The sequence below is a fragment of the Pan troglodytes genome, chromosome 15 (assembly GCF_028858775.2).
Source record: "Pan troglodytes isolate AG18354 chromosome 15, NHGRI_mPanTro3-v2.0_pri, whole genome shotgun sequence".
Classification (NCBI taxonomy): domain Eukaryota; kingdom Metazoa; phylum Chordata; class Mammalia; order Primates; family Hominidae; genus Pan; species Pan troglodytes.
The window spans coordinates 66,370,468-66,392,742 of record NC_072413.2 but is presented as its reverse complement, the minus strand read 5'-3'; the positions used below and the strand labels follow the sequence as shown (position 1 = coordinate 66,392,742).

Sequence of the window (22,275 nt, the reverse complement as noted above, 5' to 3'; positions counted from 1 at the left end):
TCTACGCCTTTGTCGCAACCTTTGGCTTGTCTCAACACTTGTCTTCCACTTTTAACCACAAGAACTGCAAGCCTACATCATAAATTTTAGCACTGCAAATTCAGTATCATCAAAGCAAGCTCATATTTTCCCATATAAATCTACTCCTCCATCTCTGTTCCTTCCTTTGACCCTCCAGTTAATCTGGTTTAAAACCTCAGCTCCATTTTCAAAATGTTTCCTTCTCTCATGCTTCTCACTTGCAATAAATTGAGAGGTCTTACTGATTTAACTGTAAAATCCTACCTATATCCATCCATTCATTTCTCCTACCTCACCCTTAGATCCATTCCTAACTCTCCATTCCTCCTAAATCAACCTTAGACCCACATTAGCTTTCACCTGGTGTGACTGCTTTAGTTGCCTGTTGTCTGTGCTGCTGTCGCTTTCTCCCTACTAAAGCCATCCTCTGTTTTACTACCTGATTAACCTCCTCCAAGCACACGCCTAAGCACCCCACCCTCCCATTTACAACCAGCAGGCTCAAAACCTTTCAGTGGCTCCCAAGTGCCTTCAGAGAATTCTAAATTCCTAACACTGGCATTCAAGGACTTTCTACCCTGCGCCCACCTGCCCTTCCAGACTTCTTCCCCCTGCTCCATTTCCCACAACTGTGTTCCTACTTAATCACTTATTTCCCATGTCCCTCCCTCATCTGGAACTCCCCTATGTTCACATGTCCCAAATCTACTCTGCCTTCAATGCTACTTCCTATGTGCCAATTTCTCTAATCTTCACAGAAATAATGTCTTCCTCCTGTAAACTTCTATAATACTTTATTTTACTGTCCATATTACAATCATTTTCTACCTGTGGTATATTATTTGTGTGCTTTTCTTATCACCTTTAATACAGAGTCGTGCTCTGCACAATGATGTTTCAGCAAATGACAGACTGCAAATATGACAGTGGCCCCATAACATTATCATGCAGCTAATAAATTCCTATCACCTAGTGATGTCACAGCAGTGGTAACATCATAGCACAATGCATACTCACATGCTTGTGGTGATGCAGGGTAAATAAACCTACTATAATCTCAGCTGTATAAAAGTATAGCACATACAATTATGCATAGTACATAATACTTGATCTTATTATATGTATTTACTATACTTTTTATCAATATTTTAGAGTCTACTCTACTTATAATAACCAGTTTAGTAAATACAAAAACCAGTTATGTAGTTACTACACTTTTATGTATTTACTATACTTTTTATCATATCTATATTGATGTATTTACTATATATACTTTTATGTAGTTTATGTATTTACTATACTTTTAATGTATTTACTATACTTTTATGTACTATGTACTTACTATACTTTTTTTAATCATGATTTTAGAGTATATTCTACTTATTTTAAGAAGTTAACTGTAAAACAGCCTCAGGCAGATCCTTCAGGAGGTATTGCAGAAGAAGGCATTGTTATCATAGGAGATGACAGCTTCATGCGTATTATTGCCCCTGAAGACTTTCCAGTGAGACAAGATGGGGGGGTGGAAGACAGTGATATTGATGATATTGATCCTGTGTAGTCCTAGGCTAATGTGTGTGTCTGTGTCTTAATTTTTAACAAAAAAGTTTAAAAAGGTAAAAAAATCTAAAAAACAGAAATAAGATTATAGAATAAGGATATAAAGAAAATGTTTTTGAACAGCTATGCAATGTTTGTATTTTCAGTTATGTTATTACAAGATCAAAAAGTTAAAAAATTAAAACATTTATAAAGTAAAAAAGTGATAGTAATCAAAGGTTAATTTATTATTGAAGAAAGAAAAATGTCTCTATCAATGAATGTAGCCTAAGGATACGGGGTGTATGAAGTCTACAGTAGTGTACAGCAGTGTCCTAGGCCTTCATGTTCATTCATCAGTAGGTGCACTCACCAACGGACCCAGAGCAACTCCAGTCCTATAAGCTGCAGTCATAGTAAGTGCCCCACACAGGTGTACCATTTTTAATCCTTTTACCATTTTTATTGTACCTTTTCTGTTTAGATGTGTTTAGATACACAAATACTTACTACTGTGTTCCAATTGCCTATAGTATTCAGTACAGCAACATGCTGAATGGGTCTGTAGACTAGGAGCAATGGGCTATACTATACAGCCTGGGTTTGTAGTAGGCTATACCATCTCAGTTTGTGTAAATACATTCTATGATGTTCACACAATGTCAAAATTGCTTAATGATGCATTTCTCAGAACCCATCTCCATTGTTAAGTGACATATGACTGTATATTATAAAGAGGCCAAACTCACACCTGATGTATGTCAGCATGCCTGAGTTACTTAACACAAGGTCTGAGACACAGAGGATGCTTATAATACTGACTAAATGACTAATTAAAAAGTTATTTCCACTAAATTTTGAATCATATTGTATCCTTGTTTTGGCAGCAGATTTACATCCTTAATTCTATCTTGCTTAGCTAAAATTAACAGGTTTACATTTTTCAAGTAAACTCTAGAAATTAGTTGCTTAGATGCCTGCTAAGTGATGGGATCAAGGGAGGCTAAGCTCTAAAGTTTGTCAAGAAAAAGCTACATGTGAATAATTAGGAGTTGCTAGTTAAGCACTCAAACTTTTTTTTTTTTTTTTTGGTGATAAACTGTAGGAGTTTCTCGGGTCTAAAGGAAGACACAGGATGTCTTCAGAGATTGGAGCCACATTTGGGCCAGGAGCAACTATTTAAAGGACTCCGCGTCGCTAAAACAATAAGAATAGTATAAAAAAGTACCCATGTATTTGGTTGTTTTCTGGACAGGTAAACCCAAGTCTTAAGTAAGGGCCATGAGTACAGATGACCACAGAAAAGTTTCCAAAGGAAACCCTGAGTGAGCAAGCTTGACTGTAGTCTACTATAGACTTTAAAAATATCCATTTGTATTTTTAGGAGTTCTTACAAACATTAATCCACCATAAAAGTAATAACAGCAAGGCCTTGAAAGTTAATGATAATGAAAGGCAATTTTTAAATTTTTTTTTAGAGACAGGGTCTCCCTTACTGCCCAGGCTGGAATGCAGTAGTATGATCATAGCTCACTGTAACCTTGAATTCCCATGCTCAAGCAATCCTCCCACCTCAGCCTACCGAGTAGCTGGGACCACAGGCACATGCCACAATGATTGGCTAACTTATTTTTATTTTTCTGTAGAGACAGGGTCTCACTATGTTGCCCAAGGTGGAAAGGCAATATTTTTTAAGGTACTATGTGCTAGGCACTATGTAAGCTTAAATCTTGTTGAGCTTCATATCTTAGCTACATCTCTTTTGATCCTTACAACAATCCTATGAAGTGAGTAATATTAACATCCCTATTGACAGAATGAGGCTATGAGAAACTAAGTCACTCCAGTTCACATGGTTAGTTACTGACACAGCCAGGGTTCGAAACCAGGCCAACTGAGTTTTAACCACTACTCCAATTAGCTTTCTCTGGGCTTATCATGTCTCTCATGTCAAATAACGTGTTATTCTGCCAGCCCACAAGAGTCTTGAGAGCTCAAAGGCCCATCTCTGGGAGGATACCGATGGAAGTGTGTCATGAGGATCTTATCACTCATCTGAGCTCTGCATGTCACTCAGGCTCCATACTCGGCTTCCTCTGTTCTGATGTACAGTGATAACCCAGGGCAAGGGGTTTCCAGAAAGACAGCATATACTCTGGCTCAGCAAGTTACTTAATCTCACTCAACTGGCCCAGCAGCTGGATTCACGCAAGTCAGGCGGCCTGGAACTGATCCTCTCTGGTTGTAGAATTAAAAATCTGGCAAGGATTGGAAAGATAGTTTACTTAATAGGGCCTCAAGTATAGGAAAGCAATTGAAGGGTGATTACAGTGATAGAATCACTTGAGAGAGGGAGGCAGGGAAACTGTAAGTTACTATAAAGTTGTGACCTTATTTTAAACTAGAAAACTTAGTGGTCTCTTATGTCTTTTGACTTTCAAGCATTCCTGTGAGAGGGCTGGCATAAATGATTGTTAATGCTGTTGATGGGAAATTTAAAGTAGGAGGAATCTGCCTACTGGCTTTTAAGAAAAGGTGATTTCCTGCAAGATGACCTAATTGGTTAGGAAACAGATAAGTGAACCTTCTCTATGTTCACTTTAAGAGGAAGTTCTAAAAATTGAGGTGCTCACTCCCGCTCTCTCCTTTTTGATGATTGTGATATTTAGACCTGCCAAAGCAGTATAACTTCATTGTCTGGAATTTGGTTAATTCCAATGCAAATACAAAAATCAAATACGTGAACTGAGCTTTGAAAATATTTTCATTTTTGAGGATTTTCATTGTTATGGGATTGAGCCTGTAGAAGTCTCTGTGTAAGCTACATAGAGCAAATCTAATCTATTCACACTGAAGTCAGGGCTCTGTAAAAGACTGTGGGAACATTCACTCTCCACTCTCTCAGAGACTCTTTTAGGTAAGTCAAAGCATGTTCTCTTTCTGTGATTGCTAACCCATCTGTAAAATGTGAATAATAATTCTGGCCTCCAGGCAACCAGAGGTTCTTGGTGACCCTTAGATGAAGATACTTGATATGTATAAGTGACAGGAACAATGATGATCAAACACTGAAGATGAAATTCTAGGGAGGAAAGAAGTTTAATCATTATCTCCTGCATTTTTTATTCTGTTAACAATGAGGCAAGATAGTAAATCTTAGTTGCAAAGTGGTTAAAACACATGATTTGGATTCTGGAATATCTTTCATGACTATCTTTTGGATCCAATTCCTTACTCATTTGGTGTGGGAGTTGATTATGAAGACGAATTTCTCACAAGGCAAGGAGCTGTCTCTCTGCTCTGTATACATGGGGTGTAGCCCTCGTGCAATCAGACTGGAGGAGGATAACCAGGTTGCTATGTAGCCTTGATTTCCAAAAAGGTGATGGGCTTCTGGTACCAACCCGTGTCAGTATTTAGAAGAGGCCTGTTGGAAAGCTCTTAATGAGAAAGCTCCTTCTCTGAAAACATTTCAATTTATGACTCCTGTGCTAAGCATTTCTAGGAGATCAAACTGAATCTCTAGTGCATAACAGAAAAGCGTTTGCCCTGCAGCAAAAGGGTCAACTTTAAAAGAATGCTTTTCCATGTTAAAAAAAAAAAAAAAAAAAAAAGTCAAAAAAACAAAGCAATGACTCCCAAAATAGGAACAGAGGGGAAGGAAAAGTTCATGGCCTTAGCGGACTGGATATTCTGGATATTTGGTCCCTCCAGTCCCTGCAGATGAAAGCCCATTTATTTAGAGTAGAAAGAAGAAATTAAAAAAAATAAAGGAATAACAATACCTACAAATGTTTTCAGGATTGAAATAAATCCAGGGAAGAAGATGGTATGTTACCACTGGAACTGCATTCTCGTTCATATCCCTTGTCCTCACATCCTGAAGCACATTCCATGTAATGCATGATAGCCTGTGGCCAGCTGCTGGCTAGAAAGCAGGACCCTGCAGTTCTATTTCTGACTCCGTCTGGGCTTTTGATGAGACCAGCTGGGAGGAGAGTAGTGTAACAAAGAACCTCAGAGTAGGGCTTGGTAATGAGCAGTTACCTAACCTCACTGAGCCTCAGTTTCCTCATCCATGACAAGAAGGGGTAAATGACCTCAATAGTTCCTGCCTTATTAAAAAACTTTGAGTCTTTGGTATTTTGATGATATGAATGAGTTCCTCATCGAGAACCTCACTTGTTCCAGGAAGTTTGAGAATGCACCACTCCATGCGCTGTCTTTGAATCGCTGTGCCCTACCCAGCACCCGTTTGTGCTTGAAAAGAGCACAGGCATGGGTTCTTTTGCTGATAGCAGATTTCTCTCCAGACTAGAGATTTTCTTAGTCTACCCTACTTAGTAAGACTTTATGATGGGTAAACCTGTGCTGACCAGTGGCCAAGTCCCAGCAAACACAACTTCATAGTAACAAAGCTTAAAGACGGGAGTCTGAGTGCGAGACTAGGGATCAGAAGGATTCAATTCATTCATTCAATTCATCATCCATTCAATTCAGCTTCTCCTGTTTAAAACTAGGCCCCTGGCACTTGCTGAGCATGGTTCTTTATTGGACCATCCATTTGAACTGGGGAAGGGACTGAGAATCTTGGTTACCTCTCTTGGCAGGTCATCAGTTCTTGTTCCATACAATGCAGAATTTTAGCAACAAAAGGTGAAGAGGATGAGTAAGTTATTAAAGCTGGGAAACTGCCTATAATAGGTTATTTTTAGAATAAAGATTCAAGATGACCTACAAGCTCTGTGAGACCACAGGACAAAGGTGTCAAAGAAAAGAGACTGGGATAGGCTCAGACATTTATCTTCCAGCAAAATTAATTTCCTTGAGGGCTTGCGGTTCACTAACTGAATCTGTGAACCAGCTGTATTTAGGGTGCATTCTACTTCCTTGGGTCTCTAAAATTGACAATGGTCTATAGGTCAGGTTCCAACGGAAGTGATATTTCTGACCTAGCTCTATAAATAGAGCACTGGAAAAAACCCATCAGCTGCAATGGCTCAGGGACCACACGCTATCTATTAAGTAAGCAACCGCAGTATTTGTGCTACCATTTTAGATACGAAAAAATATATCTTTTGTTATTTATAATCTTCTGAGCTTTGAGATTCTCAAAATACTTTAAAGCTATTAGTCGTCTTTCAGATTTATAAATACAGGATCTGAGGCATAAAACTATGTAATAACTGCTTCAACTAATACCATTTACCCACTGAGGAAGGCATTTGGCTGGTAAAGAATGGGCTGCTTCACTTTAGTAAAGCAGAAAATTTCATTCCTGATGTCTCTTGGCTGGAGGTGAAAGGAGTGAATGCAGTCCAGAGGCTTTACTTGCACAACATACCTAGGCTGATCCAAGTCTCAGCAAACTCGTTACTGAGAAAGGTAAGAAATGTGAAGCAGAAGACAGGAAGAAGTGAGGCAATCAGAACCTCTGGAATGCAAGAGTTAGGGACGGATCCTCCATAGCACAAGGTAGGGGAGAAGCGGGGGTGAGCCATCCACTAGGCTAGAGACTGGTATGCACCAGCACAAATCACTCAACAACTCCACTGGCTCATGGACAGGGAGAAAATACCTTCAGTTTCCCAGAGTCTTAACAAAATACTTTAAGTTCTTATCCAACCAGGACATTTCTGAAAATGAAATGGGGACATTTTAATAGTTATACTGGGATAACAGAGATAAACTGAGCTTGCCCTGAGAAAACCAAGACATATGTTATCCTACAGAGATACTATGTAGGAACTGTCCAGAATCACAGTGAGCATGCTCACTTTATACGAAAAGCTTCAGTCTGGAAGTAGGGGATGCTGTACTAGGCTTCTCTGCTGTGTCTGCAGTGTCGATCATCAAGGTCTCAAAGATGGCAAGGAAAACAATAGTAGGCATAAGAAGAACAGAACTAGATTGTCTGAATAAAAAGAAGCAATCTCCTCCCATCAGCTCAACTCCCAACATTCTCCAGGAGGCCATGCCCCTGAACCTTTTCTCCAATACAGCTTTCCCCTTGCTACCTTCTACTTAAGGAAAGAAAAAAAAAAAAATCCTGAATGGTGACTTGTAGTGAAATCTCTTGACCTTTGCAAATAAGTTTTTAATTAAAAATAAATTCACTCATTACAGAAAACACATATTACCCTTAAGTAAATACTAGCAAAATAAAACAAAGAAAACAAAAACCTAACCATTTAAAGAAATCTGTGGCACTTTCTCTTTAAATTTAGCTTCATTCAAGACAAGCCAGAAAGATGCTTGCATAAAATACGTTTTTTTCCCCCCACAGTGTGTTCTATCTGTTCACCATGAAATCCTCAGACCACACCTTTCAGCTGTCCTGGTATGAGCTTTGCTTTCCTGCTCCCATTGTAGAGTCAGAGGCAGCAGGCGGATACCAGAGTTGAATTCTAATAAGTCTTGTGTATTATACATGGTCACCATCTCATTTTTTGACCACTTGATATTTGTTTCAGGTGGCACTGGCTGAGGCAGAATGAATACAGCTGCTGATTCTGATCTCACACTGGGTATATCCCTGAGTGCTGGAAAAAACATCACCCTCAGAAGTGTGCATTCAGCCAGCTGCCTTTGGAGAGAGCTGGGAAGGGTGCAAAGTGGCATGTCCTTTACCAGTCACTCTTTCTGGGTAAGATTCAAACTACAGTGAAGTAACATTTGGTCGCTTTACATATCCAATGAAGTACTTTGGGACAAGGAGAAAGCCAGGTGGCCACCCACTTGACTGAACAGCAAGGGGACACACCAGCAGTCATGTGGTTTGCCTTCAGGAAATCAGCTCACAAGGCAAACCCAGGGCTGAGAGAGGGTCCTTTGCCCAGGCCTTAGCTTGTGAAGAATCAGGCCTGGGTAAGCCTGCTGTTGCTTCAGGCCCACTTTGGATCACTGGCTCTTTGCAAGCAGTAAGAACAGAAGAGAAAAGAAATATGATTTGTTTATTAGGAAATATGTTCTTGAAGAAAAATTTTTCTGGGAGAACATCAATGGCTTTAAAAACCATTAGTGCAAAAAGACATTTCAACTAAAATGCCATGTCTAATCCTGGACTGCATCCTGGAAAAAACTGCCATAGAGTACATTATTGGGACACCTGGCAAAGTTTGAATATTGCCAGTATATTATATAATAGTATTGTATCAATACTAATTTCCTGGGTGAGATCATTGTACTGTGGTTATGTAAGAGAAGTTCTTGTTCTTAAGAGATAAATGCTGAAGTATTTGGGGATGAAAGGATATGATATCTGTAACTTGCCCTCAGATGGTTCAGCAAAGATAATTATAATAAGTTAACAATATTATAAAATAAATTGGTAACTAATATACAAGAGATAAAAATAAATGAGGCAAAGTGTTAAAAATCAGGTAAAGAGCTGGGCTTGGTGGCTCACGCCTGTAATCCCGGCACTTTGGGAGGCCAAGGCGGGTGGATCATGAAGTCAGGAGATGGAGGCCATCCTGGCTAACACGGTGAAACCCCATCTCTACCAAAACTACTAAAAAATTAGCCGGGCATTGTGGCGGGCGCCTGTAGTCCCAGCTACTCGGGAGGCTGAGGCAGGAGAATGGCGTGAACCCGGGAAGAGGAGTTTGCAGTGAGCCGAGATTGCGCCACTGTACTCCAGCCTGGGCGACACAGCAAGACTCCATCTCAAAAAAAAAAAAAAAAAAAAAAAAATCAGGTAAAGGGTATATGGGGAGTTCAATATACTTTTCTTGGAACTTTTCTGTAGGTTTGAACTCTCCTTCCCCCCAAAAAAAATTAGTGGGAAAATGTAGGTTGGCCTTTCCAGAGAGATTACTTGGTCATTGATATAAAATCAAGACATGGGATTGGATCTCTGGAGAAATTACTAGGGCATTCATATGTTTCTATACATCAGAATCATCTGTTAACTTTCTAAAATGCAGAATCCTAGGCCCCATCCCAAACCTGATGAATCAGAATCTTTGGAGGTGATGCCCAAGAGTCCATATTTTCAAAAACCTCTCTCAGATGATCCTAATATATGCTAACATTTGAAAAAAAATCATGTATTAGGCATTTGCTGTTTTGCCTGCAATTACAGACTCCTCAGATCCCGCAGACAGTCCATGTACCATCATGCATACATTTGTATTAGAAAATCTCCACCTAGTATCTTGTGATGTGGCTCTGTGTCCTTTTAATCTCAGAAGACATCATTCTGGAGAATGCCCTTTAGCCAGTTTTTAAGACTGACTTAATCCCCCACCCTGCTTCCCAAGAGGAATAGAGAGAAGAGATGTAAATACCCTTTAGAACTGCCATAATTCATCTTCTTGGAGCTGTTGTCTGAGGAGACACCCAAAATACTAATTCAGAGAGACTTGGTAGGAGAGGTGGCTGATAGCCTGGGCATGAAACGGGCCAGGGCTGGTTACTGGGCCCAGGTCCTCACTCAGAGACCCTCATTAAGGCCCCTCCTCAGTCTTGCTCCTTGACCTGCATTGCTTCAAGACACCAAACAAGGGTCAGCTTTCAGAGTTCACACTCTGCTGTGTTTCCTCAGTGACAGCAGGAACAGAGTGCAAGTAGGGGAGCAAAAAGAATCAAGTGAGTCAAGACAGAAATGCTGAGGTGCTTTGAAAACTCCAGAGTGCCTAAGTGCATCTGATGAATTTGACTTAAAGTGCTTCCTTTGATCCCACAATATGGATACAATCCTTATTCCCATTTCATAGGCAGAGAAGTGACTCGACCACCAAAATTCACCTGGTCAGAGGGAGAGCTGGGCCCCGGCCCAGGCCTTCTCCAGCTTTAGCTGTCCCAGCTGCCTGCTGCCCTGGCACTGGAGAGCACGTCATGGTGGAGAATGCTTTCAATTATCACCTTGCCCAGAGTGTGAGGATTTATGGTTATGCTTTCCTCCCTCCCCATCTCCATCAGCCTCTTTGGGAAGCAGAGGATCCTGATAGGAATCAGCATATGTTCCTGCGTGGGAGGGAATGGAATGCTGGCCTCACATATGTTTGCTGCCCTCGAGGCTCTGAGAAGGGGGTGGGGGAAGCAGTAAAATGTTGACATTTGGTGGAGGCAATCCCAGTGTCCTTTGCTCCCAGAATTTTAGACCAGAACCCTAAGGTTTTTGTTTCCCACACTGGTAAATTCACTCTGGCTGCGGAGTTCCTTCAATGCAGTGTGCTTCCTTGGCCATCTGGACCCGGCTTTCTGAGGCAAGGCTGAGGGAAGCTGCTACACTTCTCCTTTTGGGGGCCTACACACACATACACGAGGGGTGTCCCCATGGCCACCATGCCAACACAAGGCTCACCACAAACTGGGGCCACAGGAGGGAGGAAAACTCCATTTGTGACAGGAATTCGCAGCTCACAAGTTTCAAGGTCCAAACAGTGTGCAGTTTACCAGGGTGTGGGGCTTAGGCAATGGAGATGACCTTGCTTTAACTTCCTCAAGTATCTCTTCACAAGCATGTCCCAACCCCCGGGGAGTGGAGGGTAGGGCAGTCAAGTACTTTCAGGCAGCCGCCTCATGGCGGGAGAGGGAGCTCATGAACAAAATGTGCTGAGGCTAGCAGGGTTATTTTAATTGGGGGAACTGGTTTTGGTGTCAGTAGCCAGTCAGTTCACATCTGCAAAATATGAATTCTTAAGCAAACCAATTTCCTTCTTCCTCGAAGGCCAATGCTTATCCAGAAATGAGACAGAACTATGGATTTACTGCAAATGACCAGCATCCGCAAAGTGATCAAGACTACCAACTTTGGGTAATGTGTCCCACATCTCAGATGTCAGTTGATATAAGACATTACAGTAAAGAATTATGAGGTAACATTTTGGGATAATTATTGTTTTCCAGGCTAAACACCTTACATACATTATCTCTGTGAGGGAGGTACCATTATCATACCAATTTTCTACTGAAGGAAGCTGCGCTACAAAGAAAGTGATTTGCCCAAGGCCACCTGGCAAGTGGCAGAGTCAGGATTTAAACCCCAGAGTCTGATTCATTATTTTTCTTTTCATTGTTTCTTTTGGCCATTTAGATATTATAAGAATGGTCATTAATCTCCCTTTCTAGGAGGGAAAATGCATGGAAACCACCCCCTCCCCGCCCCAATTTTCTGGACATCCCATTCATTTTCTTTTCCTCATTAAATTATAATATTCAGTTTCTTATTCAGAGTCATTTGGGCCTTTCTAGAAAAGCATATTTTAATAATGTTCTCTCCCTATTGTTGGGAAACTCTTAGTCATACGACAGGTTTCTAGAAATTGATACCAAAAGAAAAATAAATCTCCAGGTTTTCTCCAACTGAAAATATGTAAGGTGATCCCAGTTGCCAAAATCATGACTGGCTTTCCTTCTATGACTATCATCTCCACATCTGGTTCACCTTCTTTGCCAGAAGTACATGATCATATATCTTTTTGTATCTTAGGATGTTTCACTATTTTATGACATTTCTAAATAGAATCACTGTGTTAATCATCATTATAATCTGATAATTACATTATTTATTTTATCAGTGTTCACTCTGCAATGAAAAAATGAAGCAGCAGAAGGTGAATGTGAAAGACTAAGAAGAGCCCTGCAGAAAACCCGTTAGCCCATGTTTTCATCTGTAATGTGGATGTGGGATGGGAAGAGGGACAACGACATAGTACCGACCAGGTTCCAGAAACTATTCCAAGTGCTTTACATGATAAAAATCTCTTAATTGTCTCAACGACCATAAGAAGTATATCTCTAGTGTTGCCCCTATTTTATAGATGACAAAACCTTACTGATATCTGTATAGCTAGTAAGTAGGAGAGACAGGATTCAATCTGTCAGCCCAACTCTGCAGGTGCCCGTGTCCCTGCTCTGTGATCCTGACAGGCAGCCACAGCCAGGAGTCCGTCCTTGTTTTAGATATTTCCCATGTCTGCTGCTCAACTAGACCCTAACGGTGGATTCTTGGTACATCCTTACCCAAGGATAACCCATAAGTTTTCATGACATTACCACGGACTCGTCTTGCTTGTGAAACCAAGTAATAGTACAAACAGAAGAATCATGTGTTAAGAATTTTTTGAAGTAAATGATTCTGTCATCATTATCCTTAAAGAAAGTGATGTGCCCAAGGTCACACACTTAGTCACTGGTCAGTCCTGGGGCAAACACCCCTTGATGTCCAGCCCTTGAGTCAGGATGATTGCTTCATCTAGAAGGCACCATGGGCACTCTGCCTGAATCCAGGAACCTCTGGAGTTGTATATGGCTCTGTCCAAGACAAAGGAATCCGCTGTACCAGATCCACAGAAGCCCTGGCTCTAAATTAAAAACAGCACAACAACATTGCAGCAACAACAAAATAGTAACAAAAGGTGGGAAGACCTCGAGAGCATAAAAATTTCCTTAAACTGATCATCAAGGAAAGGAAAGGGAGGATTCCTTCTTTAAAGAGGCAAGTGCCTGCCAGCAGGAACCTAAAACTCATTATTATTCTGTATTTTCTTTTTTCATGACTAAAAAGTTTTTCTATCCTCCCCCTTCCTATCCCTATCAAAAGACTACCCCCTCCACAAGACAATCACAAACTTTAAAAGTAGCAAGCCCTCACTTCAAACAAAATGTAAAAATAAAAATTCAAAAACCCATAGTGTTTGCAAAACAGCTTTGTATGGAGGAAGGGCAAATCTTATCTTAAAAGAGGCTAATTTCATAGGAATCGGGCAAAGAGAGGAGAGGTAGAAAGGGTGGGAGCACAGAAGAAGGGGAGGCGGGAGAGGAGGGGATAAAGGAGGAAGAATCGCTGGCTTTAAAAAGCAACATTGTCCAGAGAGGTGAAAGGGAACAGATGGCCGTGGAGAATGTGGCCCTCAAAGCCTGAAGAAAGGGGGGATGCCGACAGATCTTGCTGTTTCCCATTGATGCCTGAATGTTCTGGTGCCGGGAGCCGAGGCCAGTGCAGGGGACGGACCTCTGTTCCCAGCAGCTCATTGGGGCACTGGCGCTGAGGCTCACTGAGAAAAAGAGCAGGCGGGGGTGAGGGGGGCTGGAGGCAGCTGTGGCTGCAGAGGGAAAGGACAGTGGGCAGCATCGGAGACGTGCAGCTTCCACAGCCTTCTCTTTTGGCCCAGCCCGGGGAGGTCAGCCCAGTGCTGGTCTTTGCCCTGGCAGAGGTGAAGTAAAGGACAGGAGCCAGGGCCCAAAGCCTCAGCATCCTTCCCCTCAAAACCCACTGGGGGAGCCCTGTCTGGGATAAAGTAGATACCTTGGGAGAGGGAAATGAAGAAAATATTCCAAATGCTTTCAGAGGATTGAGACATTCAAATTAAAATAAACAAGAAATCTGGGTCTCTGAAAAAGGTCAGAGAATCCTGCCAAGGAAACCTTATATTATTTCATGGAGTCTCAAGGCAGAGAAGTGATTTGCTGAGAAAAACAAAAATGAGTTGGTGGCAGACCCAGGAAGGAATCCAAGAGTCAGTTTCAGAGGACTGAGTCAGCCCCCAAAGAGGTTCAGGATTCAAGGTGGGCCTCCCTGGTCATTGCTTGTAGCTGTGCCACACCGGAGGATTGTTACTGGAGACTCACAAGTCAGTACAGGGCAGCACTAATACAGGAACCTCTGGCCAGCTGGTGAGCCCGTCCTTCCTGGAGGGAAAAGCCCAGCAGCCCCTGCAGATGGAGGCCTGAGAACTTGGGAAGGTGGGGAAGGGTTTGCGGAAGCAGCGATTACAAAGAGGCTCATAAACTTTAGGGGACAAAGATGCAATCACTGTAATTTCCTTAACTTAACTTTGATCAGAAAAATTATCATTCCAAATGACATCTTGACCTCTCCCTACACCTGCAGAAGATGTTGATAAAATTCAGCCCTGCTCCTGCTGACTAAAGAGGGAGCCACCTTCTGCCTGGCTCACTGTTCAGTCAGCCCACAGAGACTGCACAAGTTCAAAACAAAATTCCCCCAGTTCTTCTCTTCCTCTGTCTTCTTCCCTGGCCCTAAAAATGAGAAAGACCTGAATTTGGGGCAGACGGTCTTTCAAACAGTGGGGCAGGAGTTTGCAGAAACAGATCCCTCATCAGAACAATCTTTTGGAAACATTCCCACACATTTCAGGGCCCCAGAAACATCACCCTCTGTGAGAGTAAAGGAAGTTAAAAGGGGGCCCTAAATATATTTAGTGACCTGGCAAGTTCACCTTTACCTGGGGCTAGGCCTCCATTGCCATGTCAAAGAGCCACCAAGCCCCACGTTTTGCACTGTAGATGCATCTGAGTCACTGAGAAAATTCCCATGGAGCGGCTCAATAAAAAAAGATCAACCATGATAAAGACCTTGCCTTTTATTTCCCTGCTTCAACCAAATTGCTCCCCAGGCGCTTTAGATTTAGAAGCTCTACTAATCAACCTTATAAACAGCAGCCCAGCCACTGCATAGAAATTACTTTGTATAGCTCCTAAGTGAAACTACCCCAGGGGATAGAAGATGCCCAAGGCTTTAACAATCACAACATAACACAGCCTCAGTATGAGAATAGAGGACAAGCACACTTTGACATCCCAATTGAAACTCCGGGCTGAATCCGACATAGAAGAATGTAATTACCTTTCCTAGTTTGACGGTGCACTGAAGAAACTGGAGAAGCGGAATACCTATTAGGTTCCCACTAATCCTCCTCCTAAATTCAAAGCAGGGCTAGTCCCTGGAATTCATTTCTGAGTATCCTTACTCTCTGCTATTGTTAAATAGCTCAATTGATAAGTGCTTCCAGCTAATAATGCTTTCCACGGAGCTCACCCCCTCCTCTTTCCCAGCAGCTCAAAGCACTTTACAAATATCACCTCATTATTCTTTATAACACTCAAGTGAGCCTGATAGGTGGAAAGGTTCATTATCTTCTCCTTCCCAATAGGGGAAATAGACAAAGGAAGGAGAAGTGACTCGCTGAAGCCAGCAAAGCAGAGGCAGAACTGGAACTAAAACTCAGCCATTCTCCTGACTCCAAACGCACACATGTCCTATGTCAGCTTGTAAAGCTGTTCTGCTGACAGGGCAGGATTTTCTCGGCGTGGGCTGTGTTGTAATCAACAGGTCTGCAGAACTGGGGCACCAGGCTGGAGGGGAAAGGGCATGAGTCGAAATGGGGAGGCCCCACTCAAACAGCCTTCACTAGTATGGACCAGTTTCTTTACCTCCGAATCTCAGTGTCCTCCTCGGAAAAGGAGGTGTGTAGATTATAGGATCTTTCAGGTTCCTCCCAGCTCTTAGGTAATTGGTGAAGTGAGAGTTTCAAAAGAGGGTTCTATTATTCACCAGCCCCTTGTGATCATGTGGGCCTCATTCCTCTTGTAAGCCTGAAATAGCATCTTTGTTTATAGAGTGCTCTATGTCATCCACTGTCCACCCAGTGGGGATCAAATCATTCAGTTCAAAGTGGCAAATGGGAGAGAGAGTCCTATAGGGCATCAAGGCCAAGCACTAAAGAGATATGGAGACAGGCAGGGAGCAGGAAGACAGAAGACTAGAAGGGTCATAAAAGGAAGAATTGGCAAACAACATCTTGAGCTGTGCCTTGGTCCTCACCAGGGCACCCCCTACATTCCAAGGAACCTATGACAAGCCTTCCGAAGCATAAGAAGATTCCAAAAAAACAGGGTTTGCTTGGGTTTTTCTAAATACAAGATTTACTTGCCAACCCCAAAACCCAAGTGAACAATGCCCCAATGTGCCCTGTAGTGGTGGTTTTCCATTTAAACAGAATTTGATTTTAATGAAATAACATTGATGTACCTTCCTCAAGTTAATTAAAACCAGATTATACAGGTGGTGCCATAGTTTATAATTTGTATTGCTTGAGCCAGATAAACCTGAGCCTTTAGAAAACCTGTAGTATTTCATCTCTCTGATTTTCTACACTTTCTCTTCCTAAATGATGCTTTGCTACTCCTCATTTGCCATAAAGTGAGTTGGAGAGAGAGGACATTTAGTAAAACCAACATTTATTTGTAGGGGAAGCAGCCCCCGCAACCAGAATAATGACCTTGGAAATGGTTTTGTGTGATGGGGCGATTGCAGTGACTGGATATAAAGGACTGACTGTGCAGCCGCCAGAAAGAAACACATTTTTGTAATATCTGAGTTGTTTCTATTGGCCTGGTCTGCCTTGCATTCACCATGGGAACTGAGTCAACAAGTTTGCTTGCTTTTCTTTCATACAGAGCATTTTTTTCCACATACAGGGTAAAAGGAATAAAGAATAGATATCCCCTCAAAGTCAAAGGCTTCATGATAAAAAAAAAAATGGGTATAATGTTATTATTTATCTCCAAGTCCAGTTGTAAAGGCAACTGGTTGTAAGGTCTATTCCATCTGCTCTCTCTGAGGACCTCAGCCTGCCCTTGTGGAACCTTCTTTCTGGGAAGTTAAAGAATTTCCAGGATTAGCTCAAGTCCTGAGGCTGCCAACTGTGACAATCTACAAAGGTCTCTTAGGTAATAATTCAGATCCCATTTCTGCTCAAGGCCAAGATGGTCCCCAGTGAGTTGGAAATATTCTTGTTTCCTGGACCTAGACCATAATGTGAGTTGACCTTCCAACATCTTGGAAGGGCAAGCTCAGCATCTCCGCATACTAAAGACTCAACAACTGATATATATGTGACAACACAAATGAAACTGAATTTAAAAAGCAGGGGTTAAGGGTCATCAGAAACAATGTGAAAAAGAAATGCTACATGAAAAGAAAGAAGAAAGAAAGAAAGACAAGTCTCATAAATTTAATAATTTATCTCCCACCTAATTCTGGAGGAAAGTATCTTGTGAACATATCCTAAACTGAACTTTTGAATTCTCCAAAAGAAAGCCAAGTTTCCAATGCTGATTAGATAAAATGCCAAATTCCTTTCACCATTGCAATCCCAAGTTGGGAAAGAATGAATCAATACTCTCAGCTTGTCAGGTGTCTTGGAGACAAGTACGTCTTTAGATCCTACCAGGGACTGCATTAGTGTAATGAGGTCTAGAGGACACCCTAATCCTTCCTCTGACGCTCTTTCTCTATGTATCTCAGTAGTGCAGACATCTGAGTAGTTGGTGAAACACTAAAGTAAGCTTCTAACCCAGCTCTGTGACTAACTCATTCTGTGACCTCCTTAAGCCTCAGTTTCCCCAACTGAAAAATGAAGTATGACCACAGGGCCTCTAATATCCCTTCCAACTCTTAAATATCCTACTATTGTATCTCTGCATAGATTTGCTCCATCACTTTTCCCAGCCACAGTATATTCTCTACCTTTCAGTTTCATTCAATGCTGGTCTGTCTCCAAGGGTCCCAGACAGTCAGTGTCTGAGGAGTCTCAGGCTATAAATTCAAGCTTTACTGACTAATAGGAATATTTACTTCTCTCACCCCTGCAGTGTAAACTCAATGTCAGAACACTAGTGTTCCAGGTGACCTCACTCAGAAAAATCCAATGGCATATGCCAATAGATACAATCCTAAATGGGTAAGGATGAAGACCCCAAATGTGAATATTTAGCAAGTAAACCAAAATGATAACAGGCTAAGCTCACAGTATGAACATCTAGGAATAAATGAATAGCTTTTAAAATAAATGACCAGAACTTCGAGGCGTAGATTTTTCCACTACTCAAGATTTGCAATCTAGTTATGACCTAGCTCAGCAACTATATCCACAACAATGGATTTCCACAATGTTAGTTGAGGAAATTTTAGGAACAGTCAGCAACTCCAAAAAACTTTTCATTCAAGGATTCCAAAATGTTATGTAAGTATTATTTCTTATGATCCCAAACAGATGTGGAGATGAGGCTCTTCGTCTGAGAAATAAGGAACATTTTACAGACTTGTCTCAGATTATAGAGTAAGCCAAGAGTTGAACAGAGACTCTAACAAGCCATTCTCAGAATTATTCAGTTCCTAATCTGTTACATATTCGCAGAATACCTAGGTTTAAAACAGTAGAGAGTGATTTAGAAGATTCATTGAGAAACAAGAGGCCCAACTTGGTCTTGATCACCAGATTTCCCTAGCAATCAGTGATCCATTTGTTCGCTACCTTTATTTGGAAGTCTTTTGGAAGCCTGACTGAGACAGATCAAATCTACATCGGACAAAATGATTAATATAAATACTTATGGGTACTTAAAAAATAATTTTCTACTTTTCTGTATTACCTATTAGTCAATTCAGAATATAGCCTCATTACAACAGACCAACATTTAGAACACATTGGTAGATCTGATATATCAAACAACAAAGCAAATCACAAAGTAGTATGCACACTATGGTCTAATTTTGGAAAAAAAGTTAACATAAGTATATACATAGAAAAGTGGCTAGAAGGACAAACACTGACATATTATCTTAATGTAGTAGGATTATAATTTTTATGTTTCTTCTTGGGAGCTATCTATATTTTCTATGGGTTAAGAAAACAGCATGAATAAACTTCATAAACATAATATTGAGTAAAAGAAAATAGTACCAAAGAGAACCTGCTATATGACTCCATTTATAAAAAGTTCAAAAACAGGCAAAACTAATCCATGGTTGTAGAAGTCCAGATAGTAGTTAGTTACCTTTGGGATGAGGGTGGAGGGGTGGGATGGGGTCATGACAGGAAGGAGGAGCTTCCATGGGCGCTATTAATGTTATGTTTCTTAATCTGGGTGCTGGTTACATGTGTGCTCAGTGAGAAAGTTCATGGAGCTATACACTACGATGTACACACTTTTTTGTTTACATATTATACTTCATTTAAAAAGTTACTTAAAAAAACAAAACAACTGAATCCAGAGGCTTCCTCACACATATTGTCAAGAAGTCTAGAAGAAGGACTCTTTTTGGGGACAGGGAGAGCCATATTTCCATAGTTCCATTTCTGAATTCTGAAATATGGCTCCATAAAAATGGGAAGAGAAATACAAATTTACATCATTGAAGGCTCCCGACTTGTGAATAACAACATCGTTTGCCATCTCCCTTGACAACATGGTATTAATGGCGACTCTGAAAATCCAAGTTTTCATTCAACTTAGACTCACTATAAGGGTTAATCATTCAGCCTGGACCAGATGCAGCCATGCTGGGAGGTGCACTTCCCACATCAGGGCTCCATTCATGAAAACAAGCTAAAAGTGGCTGAGGCTGCTAGAAAGGAAGCTCTGTGAGGGCAGGGACTTTGTATCCTCACCGCCTGATGTAAGACCTAGCATAGAATTGGGGTTCAATAAGTATTTTTGAAGTGAGTGAATATATACATTCACTTTCAAAAAGAAGTGTGTGTGTTCGGCTCATGTAGAAATTATGAGGGACAGTAAAGGAGAGAGAAAAGGATGAAATAGAATGATATATACTTGATTGGTGATATATGTCTCTGATTGTCCCTTCAGTGTTCCTCAACTAAATCAGGCTAACTAAGGCATGGGGAGATTTATGTTGCTGTAGATGTTTAGGAAAACCAACTAGAAGAACAACGCTGTCCAGGCTGAGTGTGGTGGCTCATGCCTGTAATCCCAGCACTTTGGGAGGCCAAGGTGGGTAGATCACTTGAGGTCAGGAGTTCGAGATCAACTGGGCCAACACAGCAAAAGAAACCCTGTCTTTAGTAAAAATACAAAAATTAGCTGGGCATGATGATGCACGCCTGCAAGCTCACCTACTCGGGAGGCTGAGGTGGGAGAATCGCTTGAACCAGGGAGGCAGAGGTTGCAGTGAGCTGAGACTGTGCCACTGCACTCCAGCCTGGGTGACAGAGAGAGCCTGCCTCAATAAAAAAAAAAAATATATATATATATATATATATATATATACATACACACACACACACAATGCAAGTCACATATGTAAGTTAAAATTTTCCAGTAGGCACATGAAAACAATAGAAATTGGTAAAATAAATGTCAAATATATTTAGTTAGCACAATATATCCAAAACATTATCATTTCAACGTGTAATCAATATGAAAATTAAGACATTTTATGTTTTTTTCCCTCATACTGTCCTTGAAATTCAGTGCATATTTTACACTTAAGGCACCTTTCATGTGCTCAGTAGCTACATGTGGGTGGTGGCTATGTAGCGACAGTGCAGCTATTTGGTGGTTGTAGTGGTAGTGTGTGTGTGTGTAAGAGACAGTGTGTGTGTAAGAGAGTGTGAGACCAACTAACTTAATGTTATTTAACACTGGTTCCATCTCTTCTTTGAGTCAGCTGCATCCCAGTCCTTAGTTTCTATAGATATGCCAGTATCCTTGTGATAATTTTACTTTCTGCTTCAGCTACTTTGAGTATGGTTTCTGTCACATGCAATAAAAAGAGACAGATGTATAGAAAACATGCCTGTGAGTTCATCCTGCTATAGAGGCACAATGTCTGTCAAACAGTAAACACTAAATTAGCATTGTTGAATTTATAAATCAAGAAATATAGTTATTAACAAAAACGTGCCATCATCTTATTCTGAAGGTTTTTATGCCACTTGCTGTAGGTTGTGCAATCGATTTGTACATCCCTTTTGAGAACAAATGAACCAAAGTCTAGTTCCTACTTTAAGTATTCCAGGTGCATTTTAGCTGTAAATTCTGAATCAAACAGGAGTTTAATAAGATGCAGGCACTACAAGTTACCTGGATACTATCCATCTGAGACTGCTGCAATGTAAAAGAAATTAAAATAACAGCCTTTCTATCAGCCAACATACCTCCTGCTTCATCTCAGGGTTTGTCTTTCTGCCAACACACATTTATTTCTGTGTGTCTTCAGTTAAACGTGGAACTGGAATTTGAGAGGAAATGGGTCAGTAGTTTAACTTTGCAGAGGGAAAAGCAACAGCCATCCCTGATACAAAAACCCAAATCACTTGGTGACTTAAATGCATAAATAAGTTTGGTATTTCAGTATTGTTGTTCATTCCACTCTATTAGGTCCAGACTCACAAAGGAGAGGTGATATCAATGAATGTGCAGTTTCATTTCAATTCCAATTTTTCTATGTCACAAACCAGTCTTCGGGCATCCTAAATTTCATCTGTTTCTGGGATAGCTTTGCAGGTGGTATACCATCAAGTTGGAAAGGAACGACTAAATGAGAGGTAGAAACAATCACCTTCCCTCTACTTGATGGGAAACCCCTCCTGGGACTGGGAAGAAAGAGGTACTGAATGCCATTAGGAGGAGTTCTTGCTTGGCTTTCAGAACCTCCAGTGCTAAAAGGCACGTGCAATCCAGTGGGATTAGAGGACAGAGGAAGGGCCACTCAGGTACTAGGCACTATCAGGGCAGAGACAGTCAGAAAGAACCACAGAACAAACTCTATCATCCCCTGCTGCTAAAATTCTTGGATGAGCCCTGCATGTGCTAAATGTGGGAGGGCATATGCAGAATTTGCTGTAACTCCTGCTATCCAGAGAGGTGTAAGATATTCAGTGGGTGCCTTACAGCAAAGAGAGGACTGGGGAAAGGTATGTTATTGCTGCATCTGTATCAGTCATTGGCTTGTAAACGCCTTTATATTCTGCATAGATCATTCAACATTTGAGTTGGAAACTTAACCCAATTGTCTATGGAGCTGTTTCTGATTTGCCCTGGTTGAAAGGGGTAAGCAGGTTATATCTGAATTTTCTGATCATCCTAATTATGACTGGGAGAGACACATAGCAGATGGAACCCACAGCACAAAAGCTGGACTCCTGGGTTCTGCCA

The 22,275-nt window shown here is 41.2% G+C and overlaps 1 protein-coding gene and 1 long non-coding RNA gene across 16 annotated transcripts in view; one reads left to right on the top strand and one right to left on the bottom strand.

The window, feature by feature from the left end:
* The window catches only part of RAD51B (RAD51 paralog B), a 914,255-nt gene that overhangs the window by 321,193 nt on the left and 570,787 nt on the right, over nt 1-22,275 (bottom strand). The gene's annotated exons all lie outside the window — the stretch shown is intronic.
* Nucleotides 3,643-14,883, top strand: LOC134808369 (uncharacterized). Of its 2 annotated transcripts, none has more exons than XR_010151170.1 (4): nt 3,643-4,477; nt 8,034-8,206; nt 11,237-11,384; nt 12,087-14,883. It is a non-coding gene; the product is annotated as an uncharacterized LOC134808369 (long non-coding RNA). The 2 variants fall into 2 exon arrangements; XR_010151171.1 differs by having other exon boundaries at nt 3,695-4,477; nt 11,237-11,323.